A 5,836-nucleotide genomic window follows, 5' to 3' on the forward strand; every position below is an offset into this window, starting at 1 on the left:
GAGGGAGCAGCGCGCCACAAGCCCGGCCTAATCCCCGCCCCTTATCTACTGCCCCGCCCAATGAGGGAGGGTGAAAGGCGGGACTTGAGGAGGAAAGGCGGGCAGCCTACCCAATAGCAAGACTCGCTCTCTCGCTGAGGCGTGTAAGACCGAGTTGCGTACCTGGTTTCCGCCCAGAAAGGCCGCCCTCTCAGTTTTAGCAGCCAACTAGAGACTCAGGAAGTGGTGATGGGCGGGATGAGAAGACGATGGACTTTCAGAGAAACCATTCAACCGCCAGGCGGGCTCCGTGAGCGGTGGTGATAGGAAGATCTTCGGTAAGAAAGACAGGACAAGGACCAATCAGAATCATGGGCATGCCTGGGCAAAGTCCGTTTAGGAGAAAACTAAGAAATAGGCCGGAATGGGATAGGATCAAGCATTCTAAGCCAATCAGAATTCAGGCGGGCTGTTAAGAAAGTTCTGATTGGACAATAACTGAAAAGAGCCGGAACAGGACACATATTGACGTGAAGGAACAGCCAATTAAGCGCCGAGTAGAAGGTGAAGGCTGGAACTTGGAATGGGGAGAGGAGAACTGGCTTCCCCCTCAGGTACTCAGGCCAATGAGGCAGCGAAGGCAGCGTGGCACCTCCTCTAGCCTTGGCCAATGGTTGTTACAGGGCCGCCCATCATGAGGAGGGAACCGGGCTATGCCAAGAAGAGTTGGTCGCCATGTTGGCCCATCTCAGGAAGCTTCTTTCCCTCTACACTTGAGCGGAGGTCTGCAGCTCCACAAGTGTCAAAGCTGAAGCGCGCGAGGGTGAGAGTGTCGCGTCACCCGGGACCGTTCGAGTTGTCCCTACACTGCGCCGCTCGAATGTCACCCCTGCGTCCCGGGATGGGAGGGCGGCTCCCCCTCGCCGTGGGTGGAAGCCCTGCGGCGGCGGGCGGGACGACAGCTTGGTGACGGCACACGAAAACCCTAGTCAATGAGCTGACCAATATGGAAGGCTTTCGGGAAGCTCTAGCAAACGCCATTTTCTTAAGCTGTCCCAGACACGCCAAACCAAGGGGCAGGATTCACTTCCATCGCTAGGCTGTGAGAGTAACGCACGCTGTAGAACTTCGTGAAGCCAAGCTCTCTTAAGCTACTTGCATTTTCCCTCTTAGTAGAAAGCACGGTAACCTAGTTACTTCCTTTTGCTATCATGAAGGTTAAAGATTTTGCCCTAGGCACCTCAATCTCTGGCCTCCATTTTGCCTTCTTTCTCCTTGCTTAAAGTTTGTCTTTGACGGGTGTCATCACGTTGAGCACTTGGAATTAGTACAGTGTCACTGCATTATCTACAGTTAAGCACTTTATGTGTCCTACATTACGAACTGGATTCTCCATTAAAAAATGAAAACACTTTAAAGATAGGAACCGAGGCTCTGTGCTCTTTCGGAGATGGCCTTGGAAATGTGAAGTGACAGGTGGCCTACCGGTACTGGATCCCACATATGTAGACAGTTACCACTGTTTGTGGCAAACTCAATGCCAGGACCCCACTCTGGAGGCAGAGGCAGGAGGATCTCTATGAGTTTGAGGCCAAGCTGATCTACATAGTGAGTTCCAGGACAGCTAGGGCTATGCAGACAGACAATATCTCAAAACAAGAACAACGAAAATTAAGATGATAAGCAAAATATTCTGCATCAGAAATTTTAAGTGAAAAAAATTTAATTTGAGAACATGCCCAAGATTGCAAAGCTAATGAGTTGTGTTCTACAAAGTCCTCTACAGCCAAACACTGACTGTTCCTGTAATTCTGTACTTGAGAGGCTGAAAGATCGAGGAAAACCTGAATTACCAAAAAAAAAAAAAAAGCCTTCTATGAAGTCTTTTTCTTTTTTAATTTCCCTTTTTTTGGGGGGGGTGGGGAGAGGGTGGCAAGGATAAACACTATATCTCTGGGTAGCCCTGGCTATCCTAGAATTCACTCTGTAGAACAGGCAGGCCTCAAACTCACAGAGATCCACCTGCCTCTGCCTCCTGAGTACTGGCAGAGATTAAAGGCATGGACTACCACCACTTTTTTTTTAAACTTGGTCTTTCTAGAACAGGAAACAGCCAGGCAGTGGTGGCACGGGCCTTTTATCCCAGCTCTTGGGAGGCAGAGGCAGAGGGATTTCTGAGTTCAAGGCCAGCCTGGTCTAGAGAATGAGTTCCAGGACAGCCAACAGCCAGGGCTGCACAGAGAAACTCTGTCTCAAAAAACAACAACAACAAAAGCAGGAAAAGGTGTTATTATGTAGCCCAGGCTAGCCTAGAACCAGCAGTCTCCCTTTTACTACCTTCCACTGTGGGGATTCCAACTGTTTCCTCCACACCTCAATAGGGAGGGGGCTTATTTTATTATTAAGGAATGGGATTGTGTAGTCAGCTCTCTTTTTTGCTCCATTTGTTCAGCAGAAAGCATTCAGCCATTTATGGCATCTAAGAGTTTTACTTTTAAAGGCTGTACCAGTGTTTTGTTCTTTTGTTTTTGGTTTTTGGTGGGTTTTTTTGGTTTGGTTTGGTTTGGTTTTTCGAGACAAGGTTTCTCTGTGTAGTCATGGCTGTCCTGGAACCTACTAGGTAGACCAGGCTGGCCTCGAACTCAGAAATCTACCTGCCTCTGCCTCCCAAGTGCTGGGATTAAAGGTGTGCACCACCACACCCGGCACCAGTGTTTTAAAAAACACACTGCAACACTAACATTATACTGGGTAGTGGCTGAAATTAGGATTTAATTGAAATGAAGTCCATTGCCACTGGGAGGTGGTGGTGCACCCCTTTAATCCCAGCGCTTGGGAGGCAGAGGCAGGTAGATCTCTGAGTTCGAGGCCAGCCTGGTCTATAGAGTGAGTTCCAGGACAAGCGGGACTACACAGAGAAACCCTGTCTTGAAAAACCAAAAAAATAAAAGGAAGTGAAGTTCATGAGTACTCTGGACTACATCGACTTTGAGTCTAAGTATACCATATATAAATTAATTTTTGTTTTGTTTTGTTTTGGTTTTGGTTTTTTGTTTTTTTTTTGTTTGTTTGTTTTGGTTTTTTTTTTTTTTTTTTTTTTTTTTTTTTTTTTTTGGTTTTTTGAGTCAGGGTTTCTCTGTGTAGTCCTGGCTGTCCTGGAACTCACTCTGTAGACCAGGCTGGCCTCAAACTAAGAAATCCGTCAGCCTCTGACTCCCAAGTGCTGGGATTACAGTCCTGCGCCACCATGCCCGGCTGTTTGTTTCTTGAGAAGGGATTTCTCCATGAGGCACTAGCTGCCCTGGAACTTAATCTGTAGATGAGGCTGGCCTCAAACTCACAGAAATCTGCCAGCCTCTGCCTCCTGAATGTTCAGACTGAAAGGCACACTCTTGAAATAATTACAACAACCAACTCTCTTAGTGACTGGAAGATCTCTAAGATCTGCCCTGTGCAGGACAGCAAACAGTGTGGACTTCTACAACTTTCCCCCAAGCCTCTGAATATAAGGTTTCAACAACAACAACAAAAATAAATAAAATAAAATCTGGACAGCAGAGATGGTTTTCAGAATAACCCCTGCCAAACACCTGAATACAGGAGCTCGATCTCAGGCTCCACTTGACAAGAGAACTCCCAACTTTCAAAATCTGCCCTCTCACCTACACACACACACACACACACACACACACACACACACACACACACACACACGAACAGCACACGCTTCTCTGTGTCCTCTACAAAATAAAGGTACATTCCAAAAGCTCCTCTCTCACCTACATACACACACAGTAGCTTGTGTTCTCCCCAAAATAAATAAGTGTAATTTAAAGTAATTAAAAAATAAGGGAAGAGACTGAAGAAAAAAAAGTTTCAGGACTGGAAAAAACTTCCTGGAAGGAAAAGACTACATTACTCATCCCTGTAAAGCAAGCTCTGAGGATTCTCACAGCAGCCTAGGATATTCAGCACCAGACCACACCTAACACTCTCACTAAAGGGGTGGAGAAAAGCGAATGTTGATCAGTATTCTAACTTTTCTTTCTTTTTGAGACGAAGGTCTCACTCTGTAGCCCAGATTTTCCCAGAATTTGTGCCCATCTAATTACAGAATGCTAGAATTTTCACACACACACACACACACCTCACACACCCATGGTTTTTAAAGAGGTTTGGAAATCAGGTAATGATGGATCCTTATAATGGTAGCATTTTATGAGACAGAAAAGATAAGTGTGTTACAAGTTCAAGGCCAGCGTGACCTACACTGCAGATTCTAGGCCATCAAATCTTCACAAGAAGACCATGTCTCCAAAAACCAAAAGAGAGAAACCGAGACAAAGAGTAGAACCAACCTGGGCAACATGGTATGCTTAAAGCAAATCAGGCTAATGAAACCTTGTGCCCAACCCAACAAGGAGAAGAGGAAGAGGGGGTAAAAAACAAAGATAAAGCAAAAAGAACTGAAGCAAACTAGGCTTTTCGGTGTGAGAATCCAGGGAACTTATAAGAACCCTAGAGCTGGCTGCAGATAGTATTTGTAATCATTATTTTAAAAGACACACTGTATGTTTGCTGTCTTTGTTTCCTAATCAGAGGAGCACAGTGACTCCCACTAGCCTCAGCAATGAGAGGAACCGAGTGACAGGCAGGCACTCAGTCCGGCAATTAGCTGGCAGCTATGGCCGGTTTGTTGGCCTATCTGAGCAGGAACCCTAGTTGTGGGAGTGTTGGTAAACAAGGTCAAGAAAACAAGGGAGCTGTTCAAGGCCAGCCTACTCTGCAGAGTAAGTGCCCTAGGTTAGAGCCACAGAACGGTGTAAGCCTGCCATGGATGCATTTACCTGTGAGTCAGAAGTAGAAGGGTCTGGAGTTCCTGGCTATTTTCCTGAAATACAAGCTTAAGGTACCTGAGAGCTTGCCTTAAATAAATTAAAGCCCCAGGAGTGGTTGTGGTAGAAACACCTTTAATCCTGTAATCCCTGCACTAGGAGGCAGAGTTAACGAGATCGCCGAATTCAAGGCCAGCCTGGTCTAAATGCAAGTTCCAGTCCATTTAAGTACGAACAAAGAGATAAAAACAAACCCCACACAATATTAAGGTTTGTTTGATTTTTTTTTTCCTGTAGCTCTACTGCGGTATAAATATTGCCTCTTCTGAGAAGAGCCTGTAAGAAGATTGTCCTGAAGTAAACCCCATAGATGATCTCAAAAGCAATAGAGGGTGGGTAGGTTGAGACCCCGTCTCAAAACAAGCAGAAGGCAGGAGGTGGTTGTGTTGGTAGGCATTGCAGTCAGCAACTGAAAGGCTGTAGCCACCAGAGGAAAGTCGATTGACCTCTCCTAAAGAGACCTTGTCTCTAAAAACAAATAAGGAGGCTTGAGGTACAGTCGGGAATACAAAAGTCGCTTTAAATTCCAGTCCATCCGCATTTGGGGGTGGGGAACGGGGTTGCGCAGAGCAGGATTTATGTAGTCTTGACTGTCCTAGAGCTAGTTTTGTAGACCAGACCGACCTTGAACTCACAGAGATCCTACCTCTACCTCCTCCTAGCTGGAATTAAAACCATTGTACCACGACGGTTAAGGATCGGTATTCTTTTTTTTTTTTTTTTTTTTTTGGTTTTTTTTTGAGTCAGGGTTTCACTGTGTAGCCCTGGCTGTCCTGGAACTCACTCTGTAGACCAGGCTGGCCTCGAACTCAGAAATCCACCTGCCTCTGCCTCCCAAGTGCTGGGATTACAGGCGTGCGCCACCACTGCCCGGCTAGGATCGGTATTCTTGAGAACTCAGAAAACAAAACAAAAAAGCCAAGATTTACGCACTGGATGAGGTAGCCGGCTGACTGGGTTAC

Source organism: Apodemus sylvaticus, chromosome 17, assembly GCF_947179515.1.
Source record: "Apodemus sylvaticus chromosome 17, mApoSyl1.1, whole genome shotgun sequence".
NCBI classification, from domain to species: Eukaryota; Metazoa; Chordata; class Mammalia; order Rodentia; family Muridae; genus Apodemus; species Apodemus sylvaticus.